The sequence below is a fragment of the Dasypus novemcinctus genome (assembly GCF_030445035.2).
Source record: "Dasypus novemcinctus isolate mDasNov1 chromosome 11 unlocalized genomic scaffold, mDasNov1.1.hap2 SUPER_11_unloc_1, whole genome shotgun sequence".
Classification (NCBI taxonomy): domain Eukaryota; kingdom Metazoa; phylum Chordata; class Mammalia; order Cingulata; family Dasypodidae; genus Dasypus; species Dasypus novemcinctus.
The window spans coordinates 2,569,450-2,590,830 of record NW_026688125.1 but is presented as its reverse complement, the minus strand read 5'-3'; the positions used below and the strand labels follow the sequence as shown (position 1 = coordinate 2,590,830).

Sequence of the window (21,381 nt, the reverse complement as noted above, 5' to 3'; positions counted from 1 at the left end):
CCACAGGGGAGAGGGAGGGAGGAAGAGGGAGGGCGTACATACATGTATGCACAGGTGTGGCAGCTGCAGGGGAAAAAGGGAGTTTGAAGGGAGGCAGGCAACGGCGTGCTGAGGCCTTGATGACTGCTGGAAGGCGGGGCCACAGGTCCTGCCGGGGAGCCGCCGCCATGTTGCTCCTCCGCCCTGTCTGAGGAACGGGCTGAGGAGGAGGGTTGGAGCGGCCACGCGTTGGCTACGAATCCTGCCACTGTCCAGGCTGGGAATGGTTCCCTCCACACCAACACACACCTGGAGGGATAAATCCAGAGCAGGTGGTCCTACACCTCCTTCCACCACCTTGGACGTGGTGCCCCTTCTTCAACCTCTTCTCACTACTTTCCTTTCAGCTCTAGTACGGCTGGGACTCAGGGCAAGGGCAGTTGGCAGAAGATAGGCAGAGCATGTATGGGAGGGGTCACAGCCCGCTGGAGGGCCTGGGGCTTGAGGCGGAGGTGCAGACCAATGAGGAGCTTGGGCATCCTGCAGGTTATGACTGGCTGGGAGCTTGTAACCACAGTGTCTATTGGTGGATTGAAGGCTGGGTGCCCGCTGAGCCAATGTGAGGGGGGCGCGGAGTGAGCTTTAGAGCCCAGTGGCTGCAGGGGCTGCTGGGTCCTGGGACTGCCGCAAATGATGAGAAGGGAAGTGACAGACATGCTGCCTTTCTGCCCTGACTGGAAAAAGGCTGAGGAGGGACAGAACTGCTGCCGCTTCTGCTGCAGTACCTTCCGTGATGGACATCAGCCCAAGGTGGGTCACCAGGTCTCTCACTTCACAGAGGGCACCCTCCCTGTCTCCTCTTGTCCTTAGCACCAGGCTGCTCCCTGACTTCCCCTCCTCGGGGCTGGCTTCAGCATCAGGTCCCTCAGGCAAGGCCTGTCTGAGGGAGAGAGGAAGAGGTTTATGTGCTTGGGGGCAGTTTTCGGTAACGATGGGAATTCTAGGCAGGCGGGCTGTGGGGCTGCAGCTTCTGTCAGGAAGCCACCGCCATGTTGTCCTTCCTTCCTGGCTGAGGGAATGGGCTGATGAGGACCAACACAGCTGCTCTTGTTTCACTGGCAATTCCCGCCTCCCCATGCATACTCCAACATCCCAGAGTCAGCTCCTCTGCTCTTTCTGACACCCATTTCCATACCTACAAATATACTCAGAATCCAGATGTGTCTAACTGGCTCCAAGCCTCAGCTTGTATTAGGTTATCATATCACTTGTGCAGATAGTGCATAGTGCAGAGTATTCAATTTTCCTCATTTTCCCCCCCATTTTTTATTATGGAAGTTTTGAGCTTACAAAACAATCATGCATAACGTGCAGAATTCCCATATATCACCCCTCAACCAAAATCTTACATTGTTGTGGAATATTTGTTACAGATTATGAAAAAATATAGTATTACCACCATGGTCCATTGCATATATTTGGTGTATTTTTTCCATATGCCCCCCTATTAGTAATACTAAGTATGAGTATTGTACATCTGTGATACTTCATGAGAGAACACTCTTCTATTTGCACTGTTAGCCACAGTCCATCTTCCACCACATGGCTCACTGTGTTATAGAGTCCCATGCTTTTTACATTCTATTCAAAGTGTATACTCAGTGGCTCTCACTTTCTTCACAGAGTTGTGCAGTCCTTGTCAACTAAACCTTTGAATGTTTTCGTTAGTCCTTTGTCAATTTTTTAAAAATTTAAATTTTATTCTGTTAACATATGTACTGCATAAAATTCAAATGAAGAAACACCAGTTTTTATTTACAAAACTCAAAGCATAATAATAATGAGTGCAAAGTTTTGTGACAAAGTTTTCATAAGGAGAAGAATGAATAACACCATTTTGCTTCACTGAGCTTATGGGTGAGTGTTCCCTATCTTCAAAATTGATTGCTAATCTATATCTGTGAATACTGATTGTGTGCATGAGAGCAATAAAAGTTCATGTGGCACTATCATTCTTTAACACATGTGAGCTTCAAATATTTCCATCAAATACCAGCTGATGAATAATACATTTTTAAAAAGCTGTGGGTATTAAAGGGCTTATATTTCCACTAGCTACACGAATTTTTCTACATAAGCCTTTTCCTGCTCCACACACATTTTTACCACCATAACCCAGGTAAAGAGATTCCACTTCAAGTTATACCAAGTTAGCTTTTTATCCATAACTTTGAAAATACTCTTACCTGTATTTAAGTAAATCTATGCAGAGTATGCATAGAGGGTGATTTTCCATCACTTCCAACTCAGCAATGAGACCCTGAATCCTTGCTTTAAAACCACAGCTGAACAGTCTGGGCTCCACAGGAGCCAAGGGAAATAAGTTACAATCCTTTGCCTTGTCTTTTTTCTCTTCTGTTTTAACCATTTGTAAGTGTATAACTCCTTGTTGTGCTGTTATCACCTCCCTCAATTACCAAGCTTTTTCATCACACAAAATAGAAACTCCTTACTTCCCATCATCCACCCCCAAGCCCCTGGTAACTTGTAATCTACTTTTTCCTCAGTGAACTTCATTATTCTACACATCTCATATAAGAGCAATTCTCTAATATTTTTGAATCTTGATTATTTCACTTAACATAATGGTTTTTTAATGCAAATGAAGAATTATTCTGTAACATTTTTCTCTATCCATATCATTTTAAAAATCAGCTATACAGGTGTATAATAATACAGTATATTTGTATTTATATTTTGTAAAAACTGTCTTATATAGGCAATGTCACTCATATTTGTGTTTGACATGAAGTTTTACTATCATGTGCAGTCCCATGTTACAGTTTCTAGCTTTCCTTTTAGTGATATCCATGACCTTAGACATTCCCTTTCCACCACTGTCCTAACCATACACTAGCACTACTAGTTTCAAACACCATGATATCCTTTCCCCATCTCTATTCATTACCAAAGATTTACAAAAAACTGTTTACCAATTATGCACAGGTTAAACCTCAGCTTTCCATTCTCTAACCTCAGTCTTTTTTATGGTGACTTATATTATAATTATTAACTACATGACTTTACAAAATATATTTAATTCTTAATACAATTAGCATAAAGTTTCATGATTCACTCATGTTTCAGTTCTCATTGTAACTACTTTTTTTACAGCTGCATATTTTTCTATTATATCTATATGCCATTTTGTTTATTCATCAGGTTATGGGCATTTGAGTTGCTTCCACCTTTGGCTTGTGCTAACAGTGATGCTAAAAACATTCCTGGACAAGATTAGCTTCTCACTGTATAAGCACATTTATGGAAATGATTATGGAATACATGACACAGTTACGGTAGAGAGTACAAAAAACAAAATGGATGTCTATATATGCCCATTTTATTGCATATTAAGAATATGAGTTTGTCAGTCAAATATTTGGTCTCTACAACAGACCAATGTTCTAAATGGTGTTATCTGCAACATTAAATGGAAAAAATCACATAAAACACAAGATGTTTTAAGATAAATGAACATTTTGTATTTTAATGAGTAATTAATGCTGTTGTCCTAAAATAAACTGTCATGATATTTCCAGCAATTTTGTATGGTAGATAACTTTCTGTTGTATGATTTTGTCATTGTGATGTCATTGTGATAACAAAATCTCTAATACATCTGCTCACACCAGTTTTAGCAAATCTTTCAAATATTTCACACAGCATTAAAAATTATGGGACTATTAATGTCCTTGTTGGAGGGAGTTTAGAGTTTGTTTAGCCTTGTAGGAGAAATCTTGGGTCACTTCCTGTAACAGTTTTCAACCTTAATAATATGCTTGTGATAACATTTCTGAAATGTTTTCAGACATAAGCTTTATTAAATTAATAAATAAGCCATATATCACTAACAAAAAAGTTAGAGGATATTTACAAAAATAGTACAAAACCCATACAGAGAATCCTACATAGCCCTATCCAACTTTGCCACATTTTCCACATCATTATGTATCATCTATCTATCTACCTATCTATCTATCTATCTATCTATCTATCTATCTATCTATCTATCATCTATCTACCTACCTAACTACCTACCTACCTATCTTCTATTTACCCATTATATCCATCCATCCATTTTATGGTCACTTAACTGAAGGGTATATATACCATGCTCCTTGAGCACTCAATACTTCAATGTACATTTCCTAGGAAGAAGGATATTCACTTATGCAACCACCTTAAATAATAGCTAAGTTCATAAATTTAGCACTGATATAAAGTTCACAGTTTATGTTCTATTTTTTCTTATGTACCAATAATGTTCCTTTGATTCTTTTTCCTCCCTTGCTAGATACCCCATCCAACATCCAAGATCATGTATTATATTTAATTGTCATTGTCTCTTTATTTGTACTTTTTATTCTTTTAACTGTGAGAATATATCATAAACTTTCCATCCCAACCACTCCCAAGCATGCAATTCAATGGGATTAATCACATTCACAATATTTCAATATCCTTACTCAATTCCATTAGTAATCCTCCCCAAACAGAATCCCTACACTCTTGGTGCCCTGTTTTCTCTTAGGAGGTTTTATGGTGAGAGATTAACTCAGAAGTGATGATGCCTGAATAGTGGAAATGGGAGAGGGAGGGAAATGTAAATAAATCTATAAATGTAAATGTAAATCAAGGTGGAGTCTCCAGGTCCAGATGCCTGGGCAGGAAGTGAGGAATTAGGCAGAGTCATGGATGACTTCAGTTTCTTGTCCTCCCTAAGATAGAGAGCAGAGAAAGAGGAGGCTGTGTTGGAGACAGAATAGAGGCAGAGAAGGAGTCCTGTTTTGCTATATATTTTTTCTTTAGATTAAAATGAAAGGAAAGATCTTACTGGAAAGCAGAAAATGGAAAGTACATACTAGCTAAAATTCTATTAATCCTTATATGACTTTTTAAATTGATATAAATTCAAACATTTAGTTTGTGATTAAATGTGGGGCTTAATGTAGATGGAAATATTATTTTGTTCTTGATTCTGGTTCTCCTCTTGTATCTCCAACTACACAAAGTTTCAGTCTTCTTCTTGAGCTCATCTCTTCCCTTTCCTGCTACCACCACACATTATTTTTTTGTTTTCATTAAGTATTTTGTTTTAGAACAGTTTTAAAATTACAGAAAGTTGTAAGGATAATCCATAGAATTCCCCTACTTTAATAGATATTTAACATCTTACATTTAAACAGTACTATCGTGAACAAATATTGCCATGCTATTTTGAACCAAATTCCATACTTTATTTGCATTCCCTTCATCTTAATAAACTTTTCCTATCTCAGAATTCCATCCAAGGTACATTACTTTTTTGTTTGTTTTATTAGAGAGCTTGTGAGCTTATAAAACAATATGCATAATGTACAGAATTCCCATATGTCACCTCTCAACTGGCACCTTATATTTGTTACAGATTATGAAAGGACACGATCAGACTATGACAACTAACTATAGTCCATAGTGTACACTTGGTATATTTTTCCATGCAGTCTCTATTAATGCTATGTATTAGTATTGTGCATTTGTTCCGGTACATGAGAGAACACTCTCCTATTTGTACTGTTAACCACATGGTTCACTGTGTTATACAGTTCCATGTACAACACATTCTATCCAAAGTGTACACTCAGTGACTCTCACTTTCATCACAGAATTGTACAGTCATTCCCTCAATAAAGCTAACATTTTCTTTAGTCCCAAAGAAAAAAATACCATATTTTGATCCTTAGCATTGATATAGTACCTTCTTTGACATTGATCCAAGAGTATCATAAAATTGCTTTTAACTATAGTCCATAAGTTACTGTGACTGAAAGGGGTGTCTAGTCATGGAAATGTTGATTGAAACAAAGCTAAAGAGTAATCTAGGGCCTGAATAACATAGTGAACCCAGAGGTTAATGAGAATAGTGGTTAATAATACAAATATAAGAATGCTCTTCTATGAACTACCACAAATAATGTCACTATTACATGATGCTAAGAATAGAGTGATGCATGTGAAAAATATAATTAATGTAATTTCTTACAGTTTTTAAGTTGGGATGTTTGGCTTTTTGTTGAGATTTAGTAATACCTTAAATGTTCTGTATATCATACTCTTAACAAAAATACATTCCAAATATTTTCTTCCATTCTGTACATTTTATTTTCATTTTATTGATAATGTCCTTTGACTCTCAGAAGTTGTGTTTCATGGGTCCCCAGCAGATGCACAGATGCTCTTGCATGAGGTGGCACCCTGCAGGCACACCAGAGGCCTGTGTACCCCCAGCAGCCTTCCACTCAGGTTCAGAGCCTCAATGCACATGTGACTTTGGGCTGCAGGTGGGGGAGAGGTAGTGCCAAGGATCCATGCATGTCCCAGCAGCACACAGGCACAGGGGCTACCAGGGTGCCACCCACCACTCACCCTGCTCCTGATGCAGTCCTGCAAGGCCATGGTGGGGGCCCCATGCATGGCATGGGTGGTGAAGATGAGGCAGAGTCACTGGCCATCTGGGCCCACTGGGCAGAGAGGGCATGGCCATCTTGGAGGAGCAGGAGGAGGAGCCAGCCCCAGCAGGAGGAGCAGGAGGCCCTGGTGGGTGTGGGGGTGGCAGCAGAGGTGGCATGGCCATCTTGGAGGAGCAGGAGGTCCCAGCAGGGGGAAGCAGTGGTGGCAGCAGTGTGGTACAGCAAGATGTGTACCTTTGAGGGCTGTGGCAAGACCAGAGCCAGGTGGCCAAGCAGCACAAGCTGTGGATGTCAAGAAGCACCATGACAAGATGCACAAGGACAGGTACAAGGGGAAGAGCAACTAGGCCCTGGGCAGTGGCAGTGTGGTGGCATCAGGCTGGAGATGTGGCTGGGGCAGGGAGGGAATCTCAGGCTGGGTGACAGCACACCTGCCATTTGAGAGCACGGGGGCAGGACTGGGAGGACAGGTAGGCAGTGAGGACTGTGTGATCACACAACAGCAGTAGAGACACTTCCCCTTGGTGGAGCTAAGGTTTGGAGAAGGCCATCACTCCCTACTTTCAGCGTTCTGTCCTCAGTATCCCATTCTCAATACTTATTACCTACATCCTATTACCCTACTCTCAATACCCCCCCTTTTTTTTTTGAGTACTCCTAGAGGGAAAAAATGGAATGGCTGTGGATTGTTTGGGATTGTTTAAGTTAAACTGTGATGAAGGGAAGGCAGTGTCTGGAGCTGGGCTTCAGCCTGTGGATCCCTGCCCTTCCCTTGCTGCCTTTTGCTCTTGCACAGATGGTCAGTCTGCTCTTCAACTTCATCTGTGACATAGACACACCTGCTAAATGACGTTGCAGTGAAAGAAGTGAGATATACCATTCTGAATGCTTATCAGTGTTCAGTAGGTAGTAAAATTCATTAAGCCTTTAAAAAAAGAAGGTATATTTGATCAAGTCCAGTTTAGCTATTTTTTTCATTTTCTGTTTGTGTGCATTGTTGTAAAATACAAAATCAGTGCTTACTTCAAGGTGCTAAAGTTAGTTATCTCTTTTATTTTAAGAGTTGTATGGTATTAGCTCTTATATTTAGATCTTTGATCTATTTTGAATTAATTTTTCCATATAATGATAAGGGGGTATTCACATTCATTCTTTTCATATGGATTTCTTGTAGTCCCAGTACCATATTTTGAAGAGATTATTTATTGTTTCCCCATTGAACAAACTTGGGCATTTGTCAAAAATTAACTGCCCATAGATGTGTGGATTTTAGGCTGGACTTTAAATTCTAGTCCATTGGTATATTTGTTCATATGCCAGTACCACACAGTGTTTATTCCTGTAGCTTCATAGCAAGCTTTGTAATCAGCGAGTCTGATTCCTTTAGATTTTTCCTTATTTCAAGTTTGTTTTGCTTATGCAATACCTCTTAGAGTGCCTATGAATTTGACAATCATCTTTAGCATTTTTGCAAATGCTACTGGAATTTTGATAGGGATTGCATTGAACTTGTAGATTCTTTTGACAATATTGATATATTAATAGTGTTGTCTTTCAATTCATGAACACTGGATGTATACCCAGTTTGTTTAGGTCTTTAATAATTTCTTTCAGCAATGCTTTGTATTTCAGTATCTCAAGATATTTCATTAGTCCCTTGAGATTTCTTCTTCAACTCTTTAGATGTTTAGTAATATACTGTTTGATCTCTACATGTTTGTAAATTTTCCAGTTTTCCCCTGCTACTGATTTTTGAGAAGATCCTTTGTATGATTCCAATATTTTAAATATTAGTTTCATTTTATACATGGTCTAATATATGGCATACCCTGGAAAAATTTCCATATGTATTGTACACATGTACTCTGATGTTATTGGTTGTATATATGGCAGATTACTTATCACCATTATATCTTTGTTGATTGGGCCTTTTATTAATGTAAAAATTTTTATACCTGAAGACTCTATTTCTGAAAATAATATAGCTTCTGGGGCTTCTTGTGATTACCATTCTCATGGAAATAATTTTTCTCCTTATTTTTCATTTACATCTTTTTGAGATTGTACCTAAAGTAGACCACATTTAGCAGGATCAGGTTTTTCATCCAGTCTATCAATCTCTTTCTTTTAAAAGGGGAGTTTAATCCTTTGACAGTTAAGACAATAGAAGAAGGAAGAAAATATATTTTCAATTTTGCTATTTGATTTCTGCATGTCATGTATGTTTATTGTTCCTCAGTGATGGCTGTAATGCTGTGTTTTTTTTCCTTTTTGTGGCTTTCTGCTCTGTACTATTTGGATTTCCTTCCCTTTTCTTCTTTATATTTTTATGTTATTATTGGTTACCTTTGTATTTAACAATAACTGCTTAAAATAAAAAACCTAGTTAGACTAGTACCAACCTCATCTCAGTAATAAACAGTCTATCCCCACAATACTCCACCTCTTTTTTTGTGTTCTTACTGTCTTAGATTACATCTTTGTATGTTGCATGCCTGTTAACATAGACTTTAAACAATTTTTATATCTCTAAGTTATGTATTTTGGGGCACTATTTTTAAATGCATAAATGTTTATTTCATCCTGTTTTACTGTGCCTTTCATTAATAGGTAGCCTCCTGTTTTGTCTTGTAACTGATTTTGGTTTTTAATTGTTTTTTGGAGAAGTTGATGGTTTAGAGCATACTCATCCAAAAAATAAAGGATTCCCATGTACCTCTGTTATTATCACCTTGCATTAGTATGAAATATTTCTTACAATTGATGATATCATATTCGTATAATTGTACTATTAACTGTAGTCCATGGTTTAAGTTAGTATTAACAATGTAGTGTAGATCTATGTATGTGTGTACTCTGTTTTGTAAGACATTTGAATTAGTCAATTTTGTCCAATATTGTTATATCCACTTGTGTTCTCATTTGGCTAATAACTGTGTGGAAATATTTTTGCATCCTTTCACTACATTCTTTGCTTGAGTAAATTCAATTACTGTACTTTTGCAGCTCCAAATTTCTCTTCTTTTATAATTTCTATCTCTAGTTTATTCTGTGAGTTTTTTGTTTTCCTGCTTTCCTTTATTTCTTTCCATATGGATTCATTTAAGTTATGTATATTTTTAAGATAAGTCATTTAACATCTTAAACAAATTGCTCTATTTTATGAGCTTCCTCAGGAATGTTTTCTTGCAAACATTTTTTTTCTGTGAGTGGGTTATAGTTTCCCTTTTTGTTGGTCTTGTAACTTTTTGTTGATTCCTGGACATAAAAAGATAACAGGAATAAAAAGCCCTGTTTCAAGACATCTCTGCCAGTTTCACCTGAGGGGTGTGGAACAATGGCTGCCCTTAGTTCTGGTTCCTCAGTGGTCTCAAAAGCAGTGAGTAGCAATCAGACAATGTGCTAGCTTACTTAGAAAGAATTGTTTCTTAATGTGCATCCTGACACCAGTGAATTCAACCTCAAACCTGGGTCACAGTCTCATCTCTGTAAGAAATCTTACTAGGATTGTCTTAGTAATGGTATCATGCATTTTTTAGTAGATATTTTTAAAGTTATTTATCTCCCCTTCCTCCCCAACCCCCCCACATTGTCTGCTTTCTGTGTCCACTCACCGTGTGTTCTTCTGTGACTGCTTCTAGCCTTAGCAGCAGCACCGGGAATCTGTGTTTCTTTTTGTTGCATTATCTTGTTGTGTCAGCCCTCTGTGTGTGGTGACATTCCTGGGCAGGCTGTACTTCCTTTCACACTGGGCGGCTCTCCTTGCAGGGTGCACTCCTTGTGCATGGGGCTCCCCTACACAGGGGACACCCCTGCGTGGCACAGCACTCCTTGCATGCATCCGCACTGTGCATGGGCCAGCTCCACACGGGCCAAGGAGGCCTAGAGTTTGAACCGCAGACCTCCCATGTGGTAGGCAGATGCCCTATCCATTAGGCCAAGCCCACTTCCTGGTATCATGCATTATTATTGCTCTTCATTTGTGGTCAATGTTATTAAACACTGTTGAGTTTCTGTGTCTGTGACATTTTTACCCTTTATTAACAATGATGTCAGAGTTTCCTCCCCACACATACAGCCTTTTCATTGTCTCCCAAAGCCATGCTCAATGTCACTTCATGTCAGGAGCCTCCAGCCATCCCTGCAAGACCTTGCTCACACTTGTACCTGGCAGTTTATGCCTCCCCCAAAACTAAGTTAAGTCTCCATTTGGAGACCAGGAATTGCTGGTGATGGCCTGCAGGGCCATGAGGGGAGGCTTGTTGTCCCACCCAGTTTACCCTTTGATGCCTTTTTGGGTGAACATCAACCAAATTCTCCAAATTCACTGCAGGGGACAGATCAGAGCCAGCTTGCTTCAGGGCTCTGAGCAGTAGATTCACTTTACCTGACACAGGAGCCTCCTTTCTACCCTTTGCTGAGGCTTCAGACAGTGGTCCAAGGTGCACATCCACACCACCCAGCCAGCATCTGCCAGGACCAGCCATCTGTTTGGAGGCCTCATGAGGCAGCCCCCAGATGGTCTAAGTTTCTGGAAGATGGTCCGACAGCCAAAACCAAGTCAGCTTGCTAGGGAGTTCCCAGGGTCTTTGCCCTGAGCAGCAGCTGTCAGTGGTGGGACAGGGATTCCAAGGGTAACATGAAAAATTTCTCCCAGGCCCTCTTCAATGGCTGGAATGTTGTCCTGCTGGACCCTTCAGGCTGATATGGCCTGGGGAAAAACAGCTGTCTCTCTCTGCCCTGGCCAAGAAAAGTCTCATAGTTCATGTGCCCTTACAGCATTTCAGGCCAATTTTCCAGTTCCAACTGTCAGATTGCTTATTGTCTTGGAAGTCAATAGGACATTCTAAATGATGTTTTTCCATAGATGTCTGGGTGGCAGTAGCTGAGCGTTTATATTGTCAAGGTTGTGGACTACTCAGGAGATTCCAGTGTGCACCTTCAGCGTTAGATTGAGGGTTAAGTTTTGAGAGACATTGAAGTTTAAGTTTATAGTTAGAGAGGTAAGGACAAAGTTGTGGTTAGGGTGATGGTTAGAAATAGTTTTCCTCAAAATCTCCTCTGGAGGTACCTGTTCAGATATGAACCTGTGTCTTGAAATTGTTCCTGTGACACTGGTACAGGTCTGTGGGCTTTGGGCAAGGTCTATACAACATATCATTTCACTTGGAAATCCACAGTGGAGCAGCCAGGAATTTTCAGTCACACTTCTAATGCCATTTCCTTCCAGAGAGGTGGGATTTCTTGTGACAGGATAATCCAAAATCCTTTTCAGTGCTCTTTTGTTATCTGAGGGCATGTGATTGCTCATAACATTTCTAATATTCACATTTTATGATGGAAACAGCTGGACTCTGACTTCTGGGCTCAGAGATGGCACCGCAGGTCTGGCCTGGATATTGGTTGATGCTCCTTGGTTGTATGACAGTTCTGAAAAATGTTCAATCCTCTTATGGTGTCATTCTCATGCCAGCACTCATGGAATTCCAAGAGTGATCCAGTTTTGCTTGAGGGTAATCTGTGGCATAACTAGGTGGATTAACATCCTGAAAGTCCCACTCGAGTCACCTAGACAAAGCACAGGTAATGGAAGAGGCTGGTGGAGGTCTTTTCTGCAGCCTTCCTCTCTAAGATTGTCAAAAAACCCTTAGGGAGCTGGCAACAGCCCTTGCTGGGCAGGGAGGCCTTTGCTGGGAGTGTCTCATGATCATTAGCTGTTCCTGACAGAAATTAGTGGCTTTAGTGCCCTTCTGAAAAAACATTCAAAGTCTCCCTTCAGCTCCTGGGGTCTCAATGAACTTGTCCTAAAGAGGAACACACCTAAACTTTGTGTGTAAGGGGTTTTCAGGTTGGAGATATTGTCCCAAGTTACCTTCCTCAGGCCACTGGGCTGCAGTGGTCTCTTCTGCACCAGGTGTGGAGGCCATACACCCTGACTGTCCAGAATGGGAACTGTCCCCTATACACCTGCACACACCTGGATGGGTAAATTCAGGGCAGGTGGTCATGTACAACCTTGGCAAGGTCCTCCTGGGATACATCCACTGCCTCAGAGGCAGCATCTCCTCTTTGTCCTCTTGTCAGCCCTGCTTTTCCATCCTATAGGTCTGCCCATCAGTCTTCCAGGCTCCTGTGGCCACTTTCTCCAGATAAATGCTATAGTTTCTTCCATTAATAGTCACAATTGTTCTTAGTAGAATACCAGTAAGTTCACTCTAATCCATATTTTATTCATCCATCCTGTGTACCCTGGGTTGGTGATGTCCACTCAACCTCTATGTTGAGAGAGGGTTTAGATCCCACATGGTTGATGGATGTGAATCTCCTGCTTATAGTTGTAGGCACTCTTGGTTCCCTGGTATGGTGGTTGACAATCTTCATTTCCCTGTTAGCTGACCTGTGTAAGTCCCACAAAATGAAGAGTAGGAATTGCAACTCTGCTGAGGCTCAGGGCCCAGCTGGCATATGGCAAGTCCAGAGATTCAAGTCTCCTGGGTATACACCAACCCCAGTGCCAACTACAGGCTCAGTAAAAGTGACAGAAGTGGCATGTGTAGAAAGGTCTCACCTAAGTCCAACTCCACACTCAGGAACACAAATTCCAAAGTAGGGCCCACTGGCAAGGCACTGAACTCCAGAGCCAACTGCCTAAACCATAGAACCTGTGTGTCTCCATAACCCTCAGGAGAACCAGTACCTGGGGTTTTATCTGCTTTGGCTATCTCTGGGATCCTGCTAAGTCATGCATAAGCACAACCCCTCTGATGACCTTCTGACTTTTTTGAAGGCTCTTTACCATCTAAACTCATTTGTCTTTACCATTTCCCCCTTTTATTCAAGGTCTTTTTCTAGTTGCATCACCAGTTAGTGACTGGTAATAATCCTTCAGGGCAAGGGATGCTCATCACTGCGAGTCATGTCCCATGGGGGGGGGGGGTAAGGTAATATGTTTACATGCTGAATTTGGCTTAGACAGTGGTCAAATTTCAGCAACATGGAGGTTCTCAGGAGGTAACTCTTAGGCACCCTGCAGCTCTGGGCCTGGTTCAAATTTCAGGTGCACAGGTTCATAAGCATAGTCTTCAGTATCAAGGGCTCATCATTGGAGCATTCTTCTTCACTGGTCTTTGCCCTTGCACATGGAGGTTGTTGCTGTTTCATTGGGGAATGTGACACATTTCCCTGGCTAGGAACTCAGCACTCCCTCAGTTGTCATTTGTAACAGTAACTACTATGAATATACCCAAAATATATCCAAACATTTTATGTACCCTATATACATGCCCTGGAGAACTCCCTCCCAACCTTGTGTCCCCCATCAATAACACCCCACACCAGAGTTCCTCCTCTGCCATAGCTGGACCCCTCTGTGGTCCAAAACATCTTCAAAAATGAACCCTAATATATTGCCAAATTCAATTAATATGAAAATGAAGTAGTAGTGATAGGTTTAAAGATTAGTAGTAGATTGCATACTATTTTAGAAATACTAAAATAGAGTAAAAATAAATTGGGGTATTAAAAAGTGCAAAATATCATAAAACTTTGTTTTGACATTTTGCCTTTCATCACTCTAATAGGTGTTGCCATGTATGTACAGTGGCAAGGCTGTTTCTTTCACTTCTTCCTCAGTGTCTACATCCTTTCTTTTTTTCCCTAATTTTTAATTTTGTCTTCAAAAATGTTTTAGATCATGTTAAAGTCCCATAAAATATAGGGGACTCCCATATATCCAATATCAAACCCTTTTCACCCATAAAATCCCATAAAATATGGGGGACTCCCATATATCCAACATCAAACCCTTTTCACCCTTCCCCAGCAATGATCTTTTTACATGTTCATGTTATAGTTGCTGCAGCTGATGTAAAGGTATTGAAACATAGCTATCAAACACGGTTTCATTTTGGATTACATTATGGTTTATATTTTAGACAGTACAATTTTTCTAATCTTTTATTTTTTATTTTCATTTTTTCAAGATTTTTATTTCTCCACCCCTCTCCCCCAGTTGTCTGCTCTGTGTCCATTTGCTGTGTGTTCTTCTGTGTCTGCTTGTATTCTTGTCACCAGCACTGGGAATCTGTGTTTCTTTATGTTGCATCATCTTGCTGCATCAGCTCTCCATGTGTGCTGTGCCACTCATGGGCAAGCTGCACTTTGTTTCATGAGGGACAGCTCTTCTTGCAGGGTGCATTCATTGTGCATGGGTCTTCCCTACATGGGGGACACCCCTGTGTGGCATGGCACTCCTTGTGTGCATCAGTGCTGCATGTGGGCCATCTCACCACATGGGTCAGAAGGTGCAGGATTCGAACCCTGGACATCCCATGTGGTAGACAGATGCTCTATCAGGTGAGCCAAATCCACTTCCCAAATTTTCTAAAATTTTACTTACCTTATGTTTTACATTATGATTTACATTTTAGCCTATAGACTTTTATACATTTTTGGTGTAATTTAACATGTCTTATATCCGTCATTGCATGAGCTTATGGAACACTTCCATTGACCCCCAGTTACCCTGCTTCCATCTACTCTAGTCCTCTCTCTCCCTCCCCTCAGGACGCATACTCACTGTTTGAAGGACCAGATTCATGGATACTTACCATAATGCTGAGGGCTTGATATACTAGACTGTCCTCCCCCATTGGGAGCCACCAATTCTCTTGAGAGACACAATTCCATCTATTTCAGAAGATCAGGCCTCCCCAGGATGTGGGCACACCTTCCCACTTATTGTATGAGTTTCCATCCAATGATATAACACACTATAACACTATGAGAAGATGAGCATTCACACACTCCCTAGAAGCCTGCCCCTGTACCAGATGCCCCACCTTAAGGAACTTAACCAGATAATTCTTCTTTATTAAATTTTCTAAAGAGTTTTCTCAACATTATAGTTTAAACCACATACCCAACAATCTCCCATGTTCAATTGTTCCCCCAGCCCTCCTCCTGATTCCTTAGGCCATCTGACCCATCCTCCCACCCGAGACCCCCTCAGACCTGCAAAGACCCACCCAATATTTTCCCTATGCCCCATCTTATCCCTTCCTTGTACAACTGCTTAACCTCCACTTTATCATAGATTTCACTCATGTAGACATCAGTGCACAATCTTCCTCCCCCTGCAATTTCCTGTAAGCCTATCATCCAGTTTCTAGCTCTCTGAGACAGCTTGGTTTGATTATTTCATATCAGAAAGGTCATGTAGTATTTGTACTTCAATGCATGGCTTGCTTCACTATACATAAGGGCCTCAAGATTCATCCATGCTTTCCCATTTGTTTGTACTGTATTTCTTCTTATAGCTGAGTAGTATTCCATTGTATGTATAGACAACAGTTTGTTTATCCATTCATCTGTCGATGGGTTTTGGGTTGATTCCAAATTTTAGCAATAATGAAAAATGGCACTATGAACATTGGTGTGCATAGGTTTGTGTCCTTGTTTTCAGTTCTTCTGCATATATACCCAGTAGAGTGATTGCTGGGTCATATGGCAAATCTACAGGTAGTTTTTTGAGAAACTGCCAAACTGTTCTCCAGAATGGCCGGATTCTACTGCATTCCCAATAACACTGGATGAGTGTTCCCATTCCTCCTCATCCCCTCAAACACGTGTAGTCTTCTATTTTTTGATAGCTGCCAGTCTGATGGGAGTAACATGGTATCTCCTAGAAATTTTGATTTACATTTCCCTAATATCTAGTGATTTTGAGGATCTTTTCATGTGCTTTTTGGCCATTTGAATTTCTTCTTTGAGAAAGTGCCAGTTCAAATTTCTTGACCATTTTTTAAGTGGGTTGTGTGACTTTTATTTTATTTTGAACCCATAATTTCCAAGGGCTACATTTTTCACATCCTCAAAACCATTTTTTTCCCTAAAACCAGCATTAAAGCATGTGTGTAGTAGCACCTCATTTTTATTTTTGGTATCTTATGTGCATTTCTCTAATGGCTAATGATGTTGAGCATCTGTTTACATGCTTTTTGGGCATTTGTATATATTCTTGGCAGATATGTCTATTCAAGCCATTTTCCCATTTTTAAATGGGGCTGTTTGTCCTTTTGTTGAGTTATAGTAATTCTCTTTATGTTTTGTATATTACGCTATTAGCAGAAACAGAGTTTCCAAATATTTTCTGTCCCTTTTTAGGTTTACTTTTTTTAGGTTTTGGAAAAGTAGTATTGTAGTAAAGTAGTTAAGTAGAGCTCAGGGTTCAGATTTTGGGATTAGGTCCTCTTTCTGACTTCTGGAGACTCATACAATAAGTGGGCTTATATTTAAGTTTAGAGCCACTGCGGTCACCCCTCGGGCTGAAGTGTGGTTTGCTGGCCGACCGAGCAAACCGTCACAAGCCACCTTCTTGCTCTGTGATCCCCATGAGCTTGCCTAAGAGGGTCAAGAGTGCAAGGGGAGCAGAAAATGAACATGTGGTTGGGCTGTTGGGGAAAAGCAGGGTTGCAGACTTCTTCATGTCCTGTTGCTGGGCAGAGCTTGGATGCCTTGCTCAGGAGGGTGTGCTCCCACGCAGTGCTTTTCATCAGAGAGCTCTTCCCATCCTGGGAACACTGGACCCTTTTTTTTTTTTTTTTAATACAAAAGGATTTATTAAAAAACCAGTAAGACACTACTACATCATGACACTGTCACACTGGGCTTTTAACACAAGACTTGCTCTACAATACTGGGGAAGGGGCATAAAATAAATTGATTCTGAAGCATAGCAATTAAGAAATAAATCAATGAAAGCAAATTTCTTTTAATAGTACTCAGAGTTAAACTTCAGAGGGACCCAAGGTCATACTTCCATTTGGGGACTTGATAGAAAAATTTTAGTTTGAATTGCTATTAGCAAGGTGGCAGGAGCCACCCTCACATGAATCTTCAAATTGGAAAATACTGCTTCACCACCTGTTGGGGATAAGTTGCAAATGGAATAATTTAGTGTGGTTTGTAGCTATTTTGATGACCGCCTCACCTGGATACTTTCCCATAACCACTCTGCTGATCACCACCTCTTCCACGAGCTCTTCCTGCAAATCCTCCTCTAGATCCCTACTGTTGCTGTTGCTGATACTGTTCCTTTGACATGGCTACTTTTATTTCACATTTACTGAGACCAACATTATGGTATTTCTTTTCCATTATCTTCTCCACTGGTTCCTCTTCTTGAAAGGTAATAAAGCAGAATCCATGCCTCTTATTGGTCTTGTCCACGGGGGGCTCTATGATTTCCACCTTATGAAAAACCACCAAAGTACTTCCTTATTTTCTCTTCAGGTGTATCTGGAGAAAGGCCACCAACAAAATTTTTTTTAACAGGCTCTTTTGTTTTCATGGCTTTGGCCCTTTTAGGATCAATCACCTTCCCATTCAATTTATGTTCTTTCTGACTCTTTAAATAGCACAAAGCCAAAACCCCTTCATCACCCTGTGATAGGATCTAACTTCAGAGTACAGTCTACAACTTCCCCAAATTTGGAGAAGTAGTCCTTCAGATCTTTCTTTGTAGTGTCCCAGCTAAGGCCTCCTGTAAACATTTTCCCTTTATCCTCCTTGTTCTTACTGGCATCGATCTTTGCCCCCTCCGACTCGGCGCTGCCCCCTTCGGTGCCTCTGGCCACGGTTCCGCCCCCCGGTCCCAGCTTCGCTTCCTGCCAACGCTGCTGCCTCCTGCTCCACCACCACCATGGCTCCCTCCTGCTCACCTGCCGAGGCGCCTACCGCTGCCGTTACCACCGCCACTGCCCTGTCCCCGCCGAACTGCTCCTCCGACATCGTGCTACTGCCTGCACCGCCGCCACCGAGACTACACCCGCCACTGCCCTGAACTGAAACTAGCAGCAAAGTAATCCCCGCTGCTGCCGTGCACCCGCTCTACCTCGCGAGACACACAAGACAGAGAGGGAGCACGCGTGGCTGCAAAAGCTCCTGCGCCTCTCCCTGGCCTGTCCCCTCGCCTCCCACTCTCGTGTGGCATGCACTCCTGCTTTTTTTGGCTGCACTTAAAAAGAAAAAGAAGTAGTGGCAGCCCCTCTTGCTGCCTCCTCACTTTAATGGCGCCACTGTGGACCACCTAAAATGGCCAACTGAACCACTAGACCCTTTTGATGGAAGGTCTGGCCTTTTGGGAAGTTCTCTATGACTCATATCAATTCAACTGGCAATCTGCAGATGAGGTTCCAGGAAAATTCTGTCACAATTCTAAAGTCATGACCTTCCAGTCAGGTGGAATTTCCTATTAGAGTGCAACCCAAACCCCTTTTTTGTGGCACTCACCTGAGGGCATATGATGCCACCAAACATTTTCTAATGTTCATGTAGACTGATGGAAAATGCTTGAGTCTGGCTTTTTCTTCCCTGAGATGGACCATAGATCTTGTATGGATACTGGTTGTTGCTCCTTGGTTTTATGAACACCTTGGAAATTTTTCAAATCCTCTCGGTGTGTCATTCTCATGCTAACACACCGGGAGCCCAGGGCAAGTCATCCAGGTTTGCTTATGGGGACTTCTTGGGATTGCTAGGTGGATTAATTTTTGAAAGCTGTTCAATTCCTGATCCAGTCACCTGGACAAGACACAGGGAGGAGGCAATGCAGGTGGAGGCCTTTTCTGACACTAGCCTGCCGTAGATTTTCAGTGTGCCCTCAGGAACTGTCACCAACCCTTGGCAGGTGGGGAGGATTAGCTAGGAATGTATCCTGATTATTAGCTGTTCCTGAAAGAAAGTTGTGGTCTCAGGGCCCTTCTAGAAGTACATGAAATGACTCACTTCATCTCTGTGGAGCTCGATGAAACTTCTGTGAATGGGGATTGGGCCAGGTGCACATAAACTCTGCATGTAGGAGGTTGTCAGCATGGTGACAGTGCTCAGTGCACCTTTTTCAGGTCTCTGGGCTGCAAGTAGACCCTGTAGAAACTGGTGAGGAGGCCATGCTGCCCTGGATATCCAGGACTGGAGGAGATTCCTCCTCACCAGCACACACCTGGATGGGTAAATTGAGGGAAGGTGGTCCTACACAATGTTGGCAAGGCCCTCCTGGGCTGCATCTACCACTTCAGAGGCAATGACTCTCCTTCAACCTCTTCCCACAACTTCCCATCCATCTGCCCAGGCCTCCCTTGTTCTGGGGTCATTGGGAAGGATAGCCAGGGTGAAGTAGTCAAAGCATGAATGGGCATGGATGGAGCCCATTAGAAGGCCTGAGTCTTGGAGCAGAAAGTGTGAGCAGTGAGGAGCACAAGTCATTCTGCCACTGACCTACTGGGAGTTCATAACCACGGTGTCTATTGGTGGTCTGGGGGACAGGGAAGACTGCTGTGCCAACATGAGAGAGGTTTAGTGCCCAGTGCCTGCAGGTGCTGGTGGGTCTTCTGGCCACAGGGAATTATGGGAAGCCACTGTCATGCTGCCCTACTGCCCCTGAGTGCTAAAGGGCTGATTGGGACAGAGCTGCCCCAATGGCTGCTCCAGTATCTGCTCTGATGCGAGGTCAGCCCAAGGTGTGTCCCGAGGCCTCCTGCCTCATGGGGTGGGTCCTCCATACCTCTCCTTGTCCTATTGTATTCTTAGCCCCAGGCTGCTCCAGCCAGTCTGAAGGAGAGAGTTGGAAGTGTGATGCCCTGAGGAGGCAGGTTCCAGGAACATGGGACTTGGAGGCAGGTGGGCAGTGGTGACAAGTGAACAATGTGGATGTTGGGAAGGTAGGGCTGCAGCACCACCCTGGCAGGCACCCACCAAGGCTGAGGGACTTGACTGATGGGGAGAGATGGAGCTCCCCTTGTTTCACTGGCAATGGCCACCTGAGCATGCATATTTAATGCAAGGTGGGTCCCTCCAGCCTCCCTGCTTTGTCAATCAGAGCTCCATCCCTGACACCTCACATTCATCACCTCTGTGCATTCTCTCTGGCTACTTTCCTATCTTCCAATATACTCAGAATCCTGCTGCATCAAACTGGGTTCAAGCCTCAGCTCTTTTTAAGTTATCCCATCATTTGAATAGGTCATATATGGTGCCAAGTATTCAAATTTCTGCATTTTCAAAAAATATTATTTTGCCAGTATGTTCTACATAAAATTAAAACATGAATCACAACTTTTTATTGACAGAAACTCAAATCTAAAAACAATAGCTGAGTATAATCCTTTGTAGGACAGGTCTTATCATGACAGGAATAAATACTCACATTTCACTTAAGCCAGCTTCCGAGTCAGTGTTCTTTTTATTTTTTTTTAAGATTTTATTTATTTATTTATTTATTTCTCTCCCCTTACCGCTCCCCACCCTGGTTGTCTGTTCTCTGTGTCTATTTGCTGCATCTTCTTTGTCTGCTTCTGTTGTTGTCAGTGGCATGGGAATCTGTGTTTCTTTTGGCTGCATCATCTTGCTGTATCAGCTCTCCGTGTGTGTGGCACCATTCCTGGGCAGACTGCACTTTCTTTCATGCTGGGCAGCTCTCCTTATGGGGCATACTCCTTGCGCGTGGGGCTCCCCTATGCGGAGGGCACCCCTTCGTGGCACAGCACTCCTTGCACATGCATTAGCACTGTGCATGGGCCTGGTCCACACGGGTCAAGGAGGCCCGGGATTTGAACCGCAGACCTCCCATGTGGTAGACGGATGCCCTAACCACCAGGCCAAGCCTGCCGCCCCAGTCAGTGTTCTTTATCTGAAAATTGCTTGCAAATGTGCATCTAGTAATGCTGGCTGTGTGCCTCAGAGCAGAGTAAGGTGCCTGGGACCCTACCCTTCTTTAATACATGAGAGGTTTAAAAAGTTCCCTCAAATACCGGCTGGTGAATGATAGGATAAAAAAGCTGTGCTGGTGAATGATAGAATAAAAAAGCTGTAGGTGTTAAATGACTTATATTTCCAG

At 42.2% G+C, this 21,381-nt stretch overlaps 1 long non-coding RNA gene and 1 pseudogene across 1 annotated transcript in view; one reads left to right on the top strand and one right to left on the bottom strand.

Moving 5' to 3' along the window:
* The first annotated feature begins 520 nt into the window (after window positions 1-520).
* The window catches only part of LOC139438470 (uncharacterized), an 87,025-nt gene continuing 66,164 nt past the window's right edge, over window positions 521-21,381 (top strand). The window contains exon 1 of the long non-coding RNA XR_011648129.1: window positions 521-789. This is a non-coding gene — a long non-coding RNA (uncharacterized lncRNA). The remainder of the gene's footprint in view (window positions 790-21,381) is intronic.
* LOC131277350 (heterogeneous nuclear ribonucleoprotein D0 pseudogene) lies at window positions 17,357-18,278 on the bottom strand (annotated as a pseudogene).